General features: G+C 49.0%; 1 long non-coding RNA gene across 3 annotated transcripts in view; it reads right to left on the reverse strand.

Annotated features, from left to right (window-relative positions):
• The window catches only part of LOC144329923 (uncharacterized), a 29,897-nt gene that overhangs the window by 10,600 nt on the left and 3,146 nt on the right, over positions 1–16,151 (reverse strand). Inside the window, exon 1 of one of the 3 annotated variants that reach the window (XR_013395665.1) lies at positions 922–5,439. The exons of the other annotated variants lie outside the window; for them this stretch is intronic. This is a non-coding gene — a long non-coding RNA (uncharacterized LOC144329923). Of the gene's footprint in view, positions 1–921; positions 5,440–16,151 lie in introns of those variants that run through there. 3 annotated transcript variants of the gene reach the window in all.

Consider the following 16,151-nt stretch of genomic DNA (forward strand, 5'->3'; position numbering starts at 1 on the left):
AAAAATTAGCCAGGCGTGGTGGTGCGCATCTGTGGTTCCAGCTACTCAGAAGACTGAGGCAGGAGACTCTCTTGAACCCGGGAGGTTGCAGTGAGCTGCAATCGCGCCACTGTACTCCAGCCTGGGCAACGGACTGAGGCTCAGTCTCAAGAAAAAAAAGAAAAAAAAAAAGCTGGCCAAGTGTTGTGGTGCATACATGTAGTCCTAGCTATTCAGGAGGCTGAGGTGGGAGGATCATTTGAGCCCAGGAGTTTGAGACCAGCCTGGGCAACATAGGGAAAGCCTGTCTTTACAAAAAAAGTTAATAATTAGCCAGGCATGGTGGTACACACCTGTAGTCCCAGCTACTCTTAGGAGGCTGAGGTGGGAGGATCACATAAGCCCAGGAATTTGAGGCTGCAATTGAGCTATGTATGACTGCACCACTGTACTCTAGCAGAGTGAGACCTCTGGGCAGCAGGGGGAGACCCTGTCTCTAAAAACAAAACAAAACAAAAAGTCGTAGAGGATCTAAGCCCTCCTGCCCCTCCAGCCTCATCCTGTGCTCTTCTCTTTGGTGGAGCAACCCTGGCTTCTTCTCAGGACCTCAAACAGGACCAGCCTCTTACTATCCCCTGACCTGGACCACCCTTCCCCAGATCCTCCTGAGGCAGGGCTGGCTCCCCATCCTCACACAGCCTTTGGCAGCATCCCTGTTCCCTGTGTATTCTCTCATGGCAATGGCCATATCTGTAATGCATTCATCTGCTGCTTCTGTGTTCACTGTGTGACACTCGTGTTGGACTGAAAGCTCCATGTGGGTGAGAAGTGAAAAGCCTGGGCCACATTAGGTGCTCAGTGAATACTTTTGTGTCTGGTAAAATTCAGTGAAGAAATGTAAAGCATGAAAGCTTACAGCAGAGTTGGAGAGATGTAACTTACGTATCTGAAACAAGGCAGAAGCACGAGAAGACGGCAGCATCAGTGCAGAAGTGGGCCGCTCAGCCCGCGAGTGCAGGAGGTGCTGAGATGAATGGGTGTTAGCTCTCTGCGGAGAACAAAGACAATTGAAACGCCACTTTTTCGAGGTGAAAAAGGAGATTAAAAATAAAGGTTCTCCGAGGCCCAAGCAAGATCAGGACGTCAAGAGCCTGGCGTTTTTCTTCTGCTCCCTCCCAAAGCTGCCTTTCAACATTGCACGGTGTTCCTAAAAGACATCACCAAAGAGTCAGAAAACCTGCAAGTCCTGGTTCTCCCCCTTTTCCTGCCTGCTGATCCTGGCAAGGCACACGTGCTCTTTGTACCTGTTTCTCGGCTAAAATTTGAGGTTGGGAGTAGACTCTTAGGGTTCTTTTCCACGATAAAGACTTTTCCAAGTGGTCACTTGAGCCACCTCATAGGGTCTAGCTTGGATCCCGCTACCAACCCTTGAGTCAGGATCGTGGTTGGGGGCAGGGGGAGGAACTGGCTTCTAGAGGCAGCAAAATACTTGCAAGGAACCCTGCCCCTTGGCTCACAGGGCAGGAAGCGCCTGGCGGAAGGTGAAGCAGTTGAAAGCACTAGAGTTGGGAGTGAGCAAGGGGTAGTCCTGCCTGGGGTGTAGGGTTCCGGTCCCAGGCAAAACACTATTTTAGACCAACAGGAAAAACAAAAGTAGTGGTTCCCACCAACTTCCCAGCTCCAGGAAGCTGGGCATGACTAGTGATTTTTTTTTTTTCTGTTCCTCTGGCCTGTGAGCACTTCCACTTGTCTGCCAAGGCAGAGACGGCCCCATCCAGAAGCGAGAATGAGACCTCGGGGCCCTGGCGCCCTTGCGCCAACCCCCTCTCTGTTCTCACAACTTGCCTTGCCTGACCTCTGGAGAAAAACTTTAGAAAAAAATCATGCTTTCTTCCCACCTGCTCCCGCTGGCCAAAATCTCCATCAAAGCCTGGCTTCAGCCCTTCAGACTGGGAACTCTACCCAAATGGAGTGCGGGAGTGTGGGAGTGTGGGTAAGGAAGGACGGAAGGAAATAGGTCACACGCTAGCCACCACACAATGGGGAAGAGGCCAACCTCGGAAAGGCAGAAGAGTGGCTGCCAGGCCGAGCTTCCAGGGGTGGAGAGAAGGCCTAGGAAGTCACCTTGGGGAAGCCGCCTGAGTGGGAGCAGGGCAGCCAGGGGTCAGAGCCCACAGCCTGCTGAGGACCCATCCTGGGCACGGGGCTCTGGGCTCTGTGCCCATTCTCTGATGTGCCACATTGTTCTGCTACTTCCTTCTCTGGAAGTAATAAGGGGGTTGGGGGTGGGACGGCACGGCCAGGAGTAGATGGAGCAGGGTGGAGCTGCCACTGGGGGAGGAGGCTGCGGTTCATTCCCACGACCAGCTGCCCTTCTGGCCGTCCTGGGACTGTGTGGGAAAAGGTCTGGGAAGTGTGGGGGATGGTGTGTGTGTGTGTGTGTGTGTGTGTTTTCATGTGTCTGACTCCCTGGCTTGGCTTCAGTCACAGGACAAAGCCCTTTGAGAAATAGTCACCAGCCTGTGTTCCCACTGGGCTCTGTCCTGGGAGAGGCACAAGAACCCGCCCTGATGCCTGAGAGAAAGACTCTGAAGGCCTCAGGACCAACTCCCTGGAGGGGTCTTGGCGTCTAATGAATCTAGATTGGCTGACTTCCCTGGGATGCTTCTGGAACCTTCTGCTAGGCCCCCAGCTTCTTGGCAGAGCTCTATTACTAGCTGGATATCAGAATATGGGTGCAAACTAGACATGGGGAGTGAAGTCAACCATTCTCACAGCATCTACCTAAGAAGGCCAGGATCCTCCACAGTCATGTAGATCATAGAGCCAGTGGCACGCTGGGGATGATATACAAAGACAAGAAACTCTGAAACAGAGAACACAAACTAACAGTCCAGAAGCCAAATGCAGCCCGCAGGCACATGGCTTATTTGGCCAACACAGCATTTAAGAAATGTTTGAGCCAAGGCTGGGTGAGGTGCCTTACGCCTGTAATCCTAGCACTTTGGTAGGCTGAGGCAGGTGGATCACCTGAGGTCAGGAGTTCGAGACCAGCCTGGCCAACATGACAAAACCCTGCCTCTACTAAAAATACAAGAATTAGCCGGGTGTGGTGACCCATGCCTGCAGTCCCAGCTACTTGGGAGGCTGAGGCAGGAGAATCGCTTGAACCCGGGGGGGCAGAGTTTACTGTGAGCTGAGATCGCACCACTGCACTCCAGCCTGGGTGACAGAGTGAGAATCCATCTCAAAAAAAAAAAAAAAAAAATCCCAATTTCTACAGTCTCTTGAAAAATCAGATGATGTGACTAACATTGATGCATATGGCCCCAGGACCACAGTTGATGGGGCTGAATAATGACCACCCTTTAGAAAGACCTTGGGCCGTCCATTTTGCCACCGTCCACACCACTCTGCATTGTCTCCAGCACTGAGGCCGAGTATCAGTTGCTGTTGCTCATCACACTTGAATGGTTATTACAGTTTTCTGTACCCTCATCTCATTCAAAAGTGGGGACATGGCCAGGTGTGGTGGCTCACGCCTGTAATCCCAGCACTTCGGGAGGCCGAGGCAGGTGGATCACTTGAGCCCAGGCGTTCAAGACCAAACTGGGCAACATGGAGAAACCCCATCTCTACTAAAAATACAAAAAATTAGCCGCATGTGGTGGCGTGCACATGTGGTCTCAGCTACTCGGGAGGCTGAGGTGGGAGGATCGCTTGAGCCCAGGAGTTGGAGGTTGTAGTGAGCCAAGATTGCACCACTGCACTCCAGGCCTGGGCAACAGAGTAACACGGTGTTTTAAAAAAAAAAAAAAAAGTGGGGACACAAAAGAAACTAAGAGGGCCACCTGTTTGTAAAGAGCACATTTCTACCCAGGCAGGCCTATTCATAAGCAAATAAAGATGGGATTTCATGTCCTCCCATCTGCTTTTCTGCACCCTACCTTCTACCTTCCAGTGGCACAGTGCTTAATGACAGCTGCTGACAATACAGTGTCACAGGCCTTGCACCAAGATTACCCCCAACTCCTTCCCTCACTCCCAAATCACAAGTCTTATTATCCAAGCAAGCAAACCCCAGGTGCAAAACACAAAGGAGTAGTAAGTCCTGTAGAAATTCCCAGCTCTACTCCAGCCCCCGGTTGCCAATGACCCTATAACGAAGCTAAAACTCCTTAGCTTGGACATTCTGCCACGTAGAGACCTGTGGCATGTGCCAGATGAAATTACACCAACTGAAAACCAAGGTCACCTCTGGAGACCAGAAATGGAAGTGACAGTCCTAGGCTATTCATAAAGCTTCGGTTTTTTACAAGGAGATTGTAATCATGCATAACTTACATAATTAAAATTAATAATAAACAGAAATGCCTCAGCCTACTTCCTGTTAGTCTGACCGCAACTTACATTTCCAGCTTTTTTTTTTTTTTTTTAAGATATGGTCTCACTCCAGTGCCCAGGCTGGAATGCAATAGCGTGATCTCAGCTCACTGCAACCTCCACCTCCTGGGCTCAGGCGATAGCCCCTGCCTTAGCCTCCCAAGTAGCTGGGACTACAGGTACATGCCACCATGCCCAGCTACTTTTTGTATTTTTTGTAGAGATAGGGTATCCCTCTGTTGCCCAGGATGGATACATTTCCAGCTTATCTCAGATTACTCCCTTCCGTGAACAAGTCCACTCGCAGAACCCTCTCTTTCTCCAACAAAGAATCTCTTTCTCCTCCTCCTTTGCCAAGCAACCTCTAGCTCATCTCTCAAGACTGTAGTCTTTCAATAATTTAGCTCATGCATACCCTCAACATTTTTTTAAATTATGTACCCCTTCAATAAAGCTTGTTTTAAAAGTGAAATTTTTAGGCTGGGCGTGGTGGTTCACACCTGTAATCCCAACACTTCGGGAGGCCAAGGTGGGTGAATTACCTGAGGTCAGGAGTTCAAGATGAGCCTGGACAACACGGCGAAACCCTGTCTCTACTAAAAATACAAAAATTAGCTGGGCATGGTGGCGGTTGCCTGTAATCCCAGCTACTCGGGAGGGTGAGGCAGAAGAATCGCTTGAACCTGGGGGGTGGAGGTTGCAGTAAGCCGAGGTCACACCATTGCACTCCAGCCTGGGAGACAAGAGCAACACTCTGTCTCAAAAAAAAAAAAAAAAAGAAATTTTAAAATTTGATTTTAAAAAAGTTTAACCATGTTTAAATAGTTGCAAAAGGCTGGGCACAGTGGGACATATCTGTAATCCCAGAACTTTGGGAGGCTATGGTAGGAGGATTGCTTGAGGCCAAGTATTCAAATTACAGTGAGGAATGATCATACCACTGCATTCCAGCCTGAGTAGACTGAGACCCTGTCTCCACACAAAAATATAAAGATAGTTCCAAAGGATGTGATTTCTTTGCAACTATTTTTTTCTATTAGAAATACTAAAACTGGGCCGGGCACGGTGGCTCAAGCCTGTAATCCCAGCACTTTGGGAGGCCGAGACGGGCGGATCACGAAGTCAGGAGATCGAGACCATCCTGGCTAACCCAGTGAAACCCCGTCTCTCCTAAAAAATACAAAAAAACGACAGAGCGAGACTCCGTCTCAAAAAAAAAAAAAAAAAAAAAAAAAATACAAAAAAACTAGCCGGACGAGGTGGCGGGCTCCTATAGTCCCAACTACTCCGGAGGCTGAGGCAGGAGAATGGCGTAAACCCGGGAGGCGGAGCTTGCAGTGAGCTGAGATCCGGCCACTGCACTCCAGCCTGGGCGACTGAGCAAGACTCCGTCTCAAAAAAAAAGAAAAAAAAAAGAAAAAAAAAAAAGAAATACTAAAACTGGATGCAGTGGCTCATGCCTATAATCCCAGCACTTTGGGAGGCCGAGGTGGCGGGCAGATTGCTTGAGGCCAGGAGTTCAAGTCCAGCCTGGCCAACAAAGCAAAACCCCATCTCTACTAAAAGTACAAAAATTAGCTGGGCACAGTGATGCGTACCTGTAATCCCAACAACTCGGGAGGCTGAAGCATTAGAAGCGCTTAAACCCAGGAGGCAGAGGTTGCAGTGAGTTGAGATCACCCCAGTGCACTCCAGCCTGGGGCACAGAGCAAGACTCCATCTCAAAAAAAAATAAAAATAAAAATAAAAAAATAAAAAATAAAAAAAAAAAGAAAAAGAAAAGGAAAGCAGTTCTTTAGCATAGGAAATTTTACATCACTCCTTTTTCTCCTTAAACTTGTATTTTCTTTTTACTTCTCACACATAATGCTTTCCTAATGTAATATGTACTTTATTCTTTTTTTTTTTTTTTTTTTTTTTTTGAGATGGAGTCTTGCTCTATTGCCCAGCCCAGGCTGGAGTGCAATGGCGCGATCTCAGCTTACAGCAATCCCTGCCTCCTGGGTTCAGATGATTCTCCTGCCTCAGCCTCCCGAGTAGCTGCGATTACAGGCGCCTGCCACCATGCCCAGCTAATTTTTGTATTTTGAGCAGAGACAGGGTTTCACATGTTGGCCGGGCAGGTCTCGAACATCTGACCTCAGGTGATCCACCCACCTCAGCCTCCCAAAGTACTGGACTTAATAGGTGTGAGTCACGGCGCCCAGCACTCCCCCCTCCCCATCCCCCCACTGCCCCGAGATGGAGTTTCGCTTTTGTTGCCCAGGATGGAGTGCAATGATATCAGCTCACTGCAACCTCCGCCTCCCAGGTTCCAGCGATTTGCCTGCCTCAGGCTCCTGAGTAGTTGGGATTACAGGCATGACCACCACACCTGGCTTACTTTTTGTATTTTTAATTTTTTTTTTTTTTTTTTGAGATGGAGTCTCGTCCTGTCTCCCAGGCTGAAATGCAGTGGTGCAATCTCGTCTCACTGCAAGCTCTGCCTCCTGGGTTCACGCCATTCTCCTGCCTCAGCCTCCCAAGTAGCTGGAACTACAGGTGCCCACCACTACGCCCAGCTAATTTTTTTGTATTTTTAGTAGAGACGGGGTTTCACCATGTTAGCCAGGATGGTCTCAATCTCCTGACCTCGTGATCCGCCCTCCTCGGCCTCCCAAAATGCTGGGATCACAGGCGAGAGCCACCGCGCCCAGCCACTTTTTGTATTTTTAGTAGAGATGGGGTTTCTCCATGTTGGTCAAGCTAGTCTCGAACTCCTGACCTCAGGTGATCCGCCCGCCTTGGCCTCCCAAAGTGCTAGCTAGGATTACAGGCATGAGCAACCTCACCTGGCCAAGAATTCTTAAATATAAGACATAAAATTGTATAGGAAATACAACTTATATTGAGATAGATGTTCTCATGCTAGAGTGAGACAGTGATAAGCATCAATGTTTTTGTTGGCTGGTTGGTTGTTTTGCTGAGACAGAGTCTTGCTCTGTTGCCTAGGCTGGAGGGCAGTGGTGCAAACATGGTTCACTGCAGCCTCAACCTCTTGGGCTCAGGCACTCTCCTGCCTCAGCCTCCTATGTAGACAGGAATACAGGTGTGCATGACCATGCTCAGCTAATTTTTTGCAGAGCGAGGGGACTCACTTTGTTGCCCAGGCTGGTCTCCCGGGCTCAAGCCTTGGCCTCTCGAAGTGCTAAGATTACAGGTGTGAGTCATCATGCTTAGTCTGTTTTTTCGTTGTTGTTGTTGTTGTCTTTTTTTGTTTTTTGAGAGACAGAGTCTGGCTATGTTGCACAGCCTGGAGTGCAGTAGCTGTTCACAGGCATGATCATAGTTCACTGCAGCCTTGAACTTCTAGGCTCAAGTGATCCTCCTGCCTCCGTCTCCTGAGTAGCTGGGACTACAGGTGCACACTGCCGCACCTGGCTAGCCTCAATTTTATTTCAACGTTTCAATCTGGTTTTTTTTGTTTTGTTTTGTTTTTGTTTTTGTTTTTGTTTTGAGACAGAGTCTCACTCTGTCACCCAGGCTGCAGTGCAGTGGCGCGATCTCGGCTCACTGCAAGCTCCGCTTCCCAGGTTCACGCCATTCTCCTGCCTCAGCCTCCTGAGTAGCTGGGACTACAGGTGCCCACCACCACGTCCGACTAATTTTTTGTATTTTTAGTAGAGATGGGGTTTTGCCGTATTAGCCACAATGGTCTCGATCTCCTGACTTAGTGATCCACCGGCCTCGGCCTTCCAAAGTGCTGGGATTATAGGCTTGAGCCACCGCACCTGGTTCAATGTTTCAATCTTATACATGGTAATGCTGAGGTATCTTATTCACATAAGTACCTGGGAAAGGAAGAAGTTCTAGCAAATTCACTCAGTACCACCTAATCATCAAGCAGATGACAACAAAATGTGTTTCAGCTCCTTCCATTTGAAAGCAAAACATTGGGAAAGCTTTAGTTTGTAGGAAGCATCTACAATACAGTCATTTGAGTCATTCACTTTCTCAATATTGAAATCAATATTTCAAATTGTTTCTTTGTTTCAAGCCCCAGAGATTTTTACACATCAAGACAATATACCAAATATCAGATCTCCCAATATACCAAATACCAGATCTCCCAACATACCAAATATCAGATCTCCAACATGCCAAAACCAGATCACCAACATACCAAATGCCAGATCAACAACATACCACATACCAGATCTCCCAACATACCAAATAGCAGACCAACATACCAAAACCAGATCACCAACATACCAAATACCAGATCTCCAACATACCAAAACCAGATCACCAACATACCAAACACCAGATCTCCAACATACCAAATACCAGATCTCCCAACAAACCAAATACCAGATCAACAACTTACTAGATCTCCTAAGATCTAGGATGAAGGTCCAGGCATGATGGCTCATGCCTATAATCCTAGCACTTTGGGAGCCTGAGGTAGGTGTATCACTTAAGCCCAGGAGTTTGAGACCAACCGGGGCAACATAGCAAAACCCCATCTCTACTAAAAATACAAAAATTAGCCAGATGCGATGGCTCATGCCTGTAATCCCAGCACTTTGGGAGGCTGAGGCAGGAAGATCACTTGAGGCAATGGGTCCAAGACCAGCCTGGCCAACATGGCGAAACCGCATCTCTATAAAAATACAAAAAATTAGGCCAGGCGCAGTGGTTCACGCCTGTAATCCCAGCACTTTGGGAAACCAAGGTGGGTGGATCACAAGGTCAGGAGTTCGAGAACAGCCTGACCAACATGGTGAAACCCCATCTCTACTGAAAATACAAAAATTATCTGGGCATGGTGGCATGCGCCTGTAGTCCCAGCTACTCAGGAGGACAAGGCAGGAGAATCACTTGAACCCGGGAGGCGGAGGTTGCCGTGAGCCAAGATCAAGCCACCGCACTCCAGCCTGGGCAACAGAGCGAGACTCCGTCTCAAAAAAAAAAAAAAAAATTAGCCAGGTGTGGTGGCGTGCACCTGTAATCCCAACTACTCGGGAGACTGAGGCAGGAGAATCGCTGGAACCCAGGAGGCAGGGGTTGCAGTGAGCCGAGATCGTGCCACTGCACTTCAGCCTGGGTGACAGAGCGTGACTCTCTCAAAAAAATAAACAAATAAATAAAAATACAAATACAAAAATTAGGCAGATGTGATGGCACATGCCTGTAATCCCAGCTATTCAGGTGGTTGAGGTGGGAGGATCACTTGAGCCTGAGAGGCTGAGGCTTCAGTGAGCCGTGATCTCACCACTGCACTCCAGTCTCGGCAATAGGGTGAGACCTTGTCTCAAAAAACAAAACAAAACAAAACAAAGCCTGTAATCCCAGCACTTTGGGAGGCCAAGGTGGGTGGATCACCTGAGGTCCGGAGTTCAAGACCAGCCTGGCCAACATGTCGGAACTCCATCTCTACTAAAAATGCAAAAATTAGCCAGGCATGGTGGCACACGCCTGTAATTGTAGCTACTCAGGAGGCTGAGGCAGGAGAATCGCTTGAACCTGGGAGGCAGAGGTTGCAGTGAGCCAAGATCGCGTCATTGCACTCCAGCCTGGGTGACAGAGCAAGACTCTGTCTCAAATAAAAAAACATTTAGGATGGGTGAGACATATTTGTCCTCTGTAGCATATCCACTAAATTATGCTGTAATAACAACCAACATAAAAATCTATGTTGCTTAAACCAACAAAGGTTCCTCCCCATCTTCCCCACCAAAACTCTATGTCCATCACAAGCTGGTTGGGGTTCTGATCCATGCCATCATCACTCAGGGATCCAGACTCTATCAGCTAAAATGTCAGTCACCATGGCAGAGAGAAGGTAAGAAGGAGAATCATACACTGGCTCTTAAATGCTTCTACCCAGAAGAGACATTTTTGCTCATAGTTCACTGGCCAAAACAAGTCACATCAGCCTTGGTAGTCCAGGAGTTTGAGACCAGCCTGGGCAACATAGTGAGACCCTGCCTCTGCAAAAAATAAACAAAATTAGTCAGGTGTGATGGCACGTGCCTATGGTCCCAGCTACTTGGAAGGCTGAGGTGGGAGAAGTGCCTGAGCCGGGGAAGTCAAGGCTGCAGTGAACCAAAATCGAGCCACTGTACTCCAGCCTGGGTGACAGAGTGAGACCCTGCCAAAAAAAAAAAAAAGCCGGGTGCAGTGGCTCACGCCTGTAATCCCAGTACTTTGGGAGGCTGAGGCGGGAGGATCACAAGGTTAGGAGATCAAGACCATTCTGGCTAACACGGTGAAACCCCGTCTCTACTAAAAATACAAAAAATTAGCCTGGCGTGGTGGCGGGCGCCTGTAGTCCCAGCTACTCAGGAGGTTGAGGCAGGAGAATGGCGTGAACCCAGGAGGCGGAGCTTGCAGTGAGCTGAGATTGTGCCACTGCACTCCAGCCTGGGCGACAGAGCGAGACTCCGTCTCTAAAAAACAAAAAGGAAAGAAAAGAAAAAAAAAAAGACTTTTTGGAAATTGATTCCCTTAAACATAACCCTACCTACCCTTAGAAAATTCTTTTTGTAGCCAGGCACAGTGGCTCACACCTGTAATCCCAACACTTTGGGAGGCCAAGGAGAGAGGATCACTTGAGACCCAGAGTTCAAAACCAGTCTGGTCAACATGGTGAAACCCCATCTCTACTAAAAATACAAAACTTAAGGCTGGGCGAGGTGGCTCATGCCTGTAATCCCAGCACTTTGGGAGGCCGATGGGGGTGGATCACCTAAGGTCAGGAGTTCGAGACCAGCCTGACCAACATGGTGAAGCCCTGTCTCTACTAAAAATACAAAATTAGCCAGGCGTGGTGGCACATGTCTGTAATCTCAGCTACTTGGGAGGCTGAGGCAGAGAATTGCTTGAACCCAGGAGGTGAAGGTTGCAGTGAGCCGAGATTGCACCACTGCACTCCAGTCTGGCCAACAAGAGTAAAACTCCATCTTAAAAAAAAAAAAAAAAATTAGCCAGGCATGGTGGTGTGCACCTGTGATCCCAGCTACTGGGAAGGCTGAGGCACAAGAATTGTTTAAACCCGGGAAGCAGAGGTTGCAGTGAGCTGAAGTCGTACCACTACACTCCAGCCTGGCAAGATTCTGTCTCAATAAATAAATTTTTAAAATAATAATAAAATTTAAAAATTTGGCTTTGGCCCAGTAGCTCACACCTGTAATCCCAGCACTTCGGGAGGCTGAGGCAGGTGGATCACCTGAGGTCAGGAGTTTGAGACCAACCTGGCCAACATGGCAAAACCCCATCTCTACTAAAAATACAAAAATTAGTGGGGCATGGTAGTGCACACCTGTAATCCCAGCTACTCAGGAGGTTGAGGCAGGAGAATTGCTTGAACCCGGGAGGTGGAACTTGCAGTGAGCCAAGATTGTGCCACTGCACTCCAGCCCAGGTGACAGAGCAAAAACTCCGCCTCAAAAAACAAATAAATAAAATAAAAATAAAAATACAAAAATTAGCTGGACATGGAGTTGTATGCCTGTAATCCCAGCTACAAGAGAGGCTGAGGAGAATCTCTTTTTTTTTTTTTTTTTTGTTGAGACAGAGTCTCGCTTTGTCACCCAGACTGGAGTGCAGTGGCCGGATCTCAGCTCACTGCAAGCTCCGCCTCCCGGGTTCACGCCATTCTCCTGCCTCAGCCTCCCGAGTAGCTGGGACTACAGACGCCCGCCACCTCACCCGGCTAGGTTTTTGTATTTTTTAGTAGAGACGGGGTTTCACCGTGTTAGCCAGGATGGTCTCGATCTCCTGACCTTGTGATCCGCCCGTGTCGGCCTCCCAAAGTGCTGGGATTACAGGCTTGAGCCACCGCGCCCGGCCTGAGGAGAATCTCTTAAACGTGGGAGGTTTTTTTGTATCCCCTACACAATCAAGCATGGACACTCAGAAAATACTTGAGTTCAGTTTGATGGCAGACACTTTTCTCCGCGTGCTTCATCTCTTCATGTATGAAGTTGGAACAGCAAGGCCTGCCCTTACAATTACACTGAGATGAAGGAAATAAGAGCCTCTCCAGCTCACTCCCACTCACCTAACTGGGATCAGCATCTCAATGCTCCACTTCTGAGAAACTGGATGGTCCAGCTTCATGTAACAAGGAGCTACTGAAGGCTCTTGACAAGGTCTGTAGCGAGTGGGTCTGGGGCAGACCAAGCTGATATCAGTGACTGCTGGGTGGTTGGGGGGCATGAGGGACAGTGTGTGTTAGGGGAAAACAGCTAAGGACATAAAGTACCGATAGAAAATTACTCCTATGGGCCAGGCACAGTGGCTCATGCCTCTAATCCAGTACTTTCAAAGGCTGAGGGCAGTAGGATTGCTCGAACCCAGGAGTTTGGGACCAGCCTGGGCAACAAAGTGAGACCCCCATCTCTACAAAATTTTATTTTAATTAGCTGGTGGTGGTGGCTAGTGCTATTGCACTCCAGCCTGGGTGGCTTTTTTTTCTTTTTTTTTTTTTAAGAAAGTAAGTTGCTCCTATGGTCCAGAAACGAGGTGATAGGCATCCACTGGGAGGTGTGTCTGGGAATGGTGAGCCACACTGCACCCTCAGGGAGCAACCCTAGATGCCTTCCTGAACCCTCAAACCTGGATGCCAGACTGAGATCACAACCCCCACCCCCTCACTAGCCCAAACCGATAGTTTTCGGCATTCCACCCTGCCCTCTGGTGGCCTCTGGAAGCATTGCAGATACAGCGTTCTAAGGAAGCCCAGCACTGGTTCTTCCTCAGGGGAGATGGGATGGATGTGGGTAAGGGCAAGGTGCTCAGGTAGCCCAGCTCTTCGATGGCGTAAAAATAAAAAGAAGGAAACGGCCAAGCACAGGTGGCTCACGCCTGTAATCCCAGCACTTTGGGAGGCCGAGGTGGGCAGACCACGAGGTCAGGGGATCGAGACCATCCTGGCTAACACGGTGAAACCCCGTCTCTACTGAAAATACAAAAAAATTAGCCGGGCGTGGTGGCGGGTGCTAGTGGTCCCAGCTACTCGGAAGGCTGAGGCACAAGAATGGCGTAAACCCAGGAGGCGGAGCTTGCAGTGAGCCGAGGTCGCACCAATGCACTCCAGCCTGGGCGACAGAGCAAGACTCTGACCCCCGGCCCACCAAATAAAGAAGAAAACAAAAGAGGGAGAAGGAAGGGGTCATACCTATGGGTTGGGCGTAACTGTGCCCTTGGCAGTTTTTGTTCCTAGAGTTACTGCACAGAGTGAAAACTAGGAATCTTTGACCTGAAGTTGCAAAGTAACAAGCACATGGGTGGTAGCATAGCCCACCAAATGGCTTTATATGATTTGGTTAGTTACCAGCATCCAAAATCAGGACTTTTCACATTAAAATCTGAATGTCCAGTTTCTGCTGAAAAATCAAAACATGAAGCCACATGGGGTTCCCACCTTGCTGAGCAGCAGCTGGCCAGGGCTGAGGGGCAGCCACTGCCCCCTTCTCCTTTCACCCAGTCACCCAGCACGCTTCCCTCAGACTCCTCACTTCCTGCAGAGTTCAAGTTTCCAACTCTTGACTAAGTCCAGCACTTTATGATGGAGAGCAGGGTCAAAAAATATCAGGACAGCGCCCAGCGCAGTGGCTCATGCCTGTAATCCCAGCACTTTGGGAAGCCGAGTTTGGGGGGATCACCTGAGGTCAGGAGTTCAAGACCAGCCTGGCCGACATGGTGAAACCCCGACTCTACTGATACAAAAATCAGTCAGGCATGGTGATATGCACTTATAATCCCAGCTACTTATATATTATATATGTATATTATATACATTATAGATAATATTATATATATGTATCAGGACAGGGGTCCACCAGGCATCTAGTGCTTGAATTGCTTCCCGAGTACCACCACTAAGCATCGCCAGCATATACTCAAAGACCGGCAGGGACAGGAAAGTCACTGCCTGCCTGTAATCCCAGCACTGTGGGAGGATGAGGGAGGCAGATCACTTGAGCCCAGGAGTTTGAGACCAGCCTGGGCACCATAGCGAGACCTTGTCTCTACAAAAAATGTTTTAAAATATTAGACAGGTGTGGCCGGGCATGGTGGTTCAAGCCTGTAATCCCAGCACTTTGGGAGGCCGAAGCGGGAGGATCATCTGAGATCGGGAGTTTAAGACCAGCCTGACCAACATGGAGAAACCCTATCTCTACTAAAAATACAAAAATCAGCCGGGTGTAATGGCAGGTGCCTGTGATCCCAGCTATTCGGGAGGCTGAGGCAGGAGAATCACTTGAACCCGAGAGGCGGAGGTTGCGTTGAGCCGAGATAGCACCATTGAACTCCAGCCTGAGCAACAAAAGCAAAACTCCGTCTCAAGAAAAAAAGGAAAAAAATTTAGCCAGGTGTGGTGGTGCACACCTGTAGTCCCAGCTACTTGGGAGACTGAGGCAGGAGATCACCTGAGCCCAGGATGGAGGCTGCAGTGAGCTGACTGTGCTGCTGCACTCCAGCCTGGGTGACAGAGTAAGACCCTGTCTCAAAAAAAAAAAAAAGTGAAGTAGCCTTTCTCAGTCACGTTAGGTATCACCAAAGGCCCTGGACTGTGCTGGTGAGTGACAATGGCATGACCTATACCCTGAAAGAATGTCCAGTCTGTGCAGGCACGAGCAAGGTTTGCAGACAAGACAATGCCTGGCAGTGCTGACAATGGAGTGACCCCTAAGAACAGCACACTGACAGAGAACAGCCCAAATTTGAGTTTCCAGGGGGGTCTATCCCCTGGATTTTACCCATTCCAATAGCTAAAATCTCCCAGACATGAGAAATTAGGAATGCAATTCCTGAAAATATCAATAGTGAGGTCTAAGCTTTGTTACTATGATATCCAGGGTTTTGTTTTTTTTTTTTAGATGGAGTCTCTGTTGCCCAGGCTGGAGTGCAGTGGCGCGATCTTGGCTCACTGCAAGCTCCACCTCCCAGGTTCACGCCATTCTCCTGCCTCAGCCTCAGGAGTAGCTGGGACTACAGGTGGCCGCCACCACACCCGGCTAATTTTTTGTATTTTTTTAGTAGAGACAGGGTTTCACCGTGTTAGCCAGGATGGTCTCGATCTCCTGACCTCATGATTCGCCCGCCCTGGCCTCCCAAGTGCTGGGACTACAGGCATGAGCCACCGCGCCCGGCCGACATCCAGGGGTTTCATCAGTGAGATGGAAACTGACTTGATTTCCTGTGATAGTCGGGACACCTGAGTTTTGTGTCAAGCCCACACAACCAAATGAGCTTGGCACATCTCTCTGCTTCTGAAGGCTGAAGCTTCTCCATCTGTGAACCGAGGTGATTGGATCAAAATCTCTCTGGGCCCAATATTCACTTTTGTATCCCCAGTGCCAGCAGAGTGACTACTAGCATGTAAGTATGCACAAATGCAGGAGGCACTCCATGAGTGTTTGTGTTTGTTTGTGACCAACTGCCTGACTCTGCCTCTGGGAACAGAGGCACCCACAGAGTCCAGAATAAATGACCCCAGGAAAAGGTTAATTTGGAAGAGCAAAAGGGAAAAAATATAGATGAGGCTTGTGAGCATCTTCAACCATGAGAGGGCGCCCTAGGATCACACAGCCCTGCCAGCTCCCAGAAGAAGGAGGCTGTGCCAGAGGTACCTGCCTAGAGCTAAGTCTTAGGTGAGCAGAAATTTCACCTTGGTCACCACTAGGCCAAGTCAAGGGGCCTGAGATGTAAATAAAGGTGGGCATAGGAGAGGGAGGGGCCAAAGGGACTTGCTGGGGCCACAGAGCATGCCTACAGATACATCAGGACACGGAACGAGA

Source organism: Macaca mulatta, chromosome 7 (genome assembly GCF_049350105.2).
Source record: "Macaca mulatta isolate MMU2019108-1 chromosome 7, T2T-MMU8v2.0, whole genome shotgun sequence".
NCBI lineage: Eukaryota > Metazoa > Chordata > Mammalia > Primates > Cercopithecidae > Macaca > Macaca mulatta.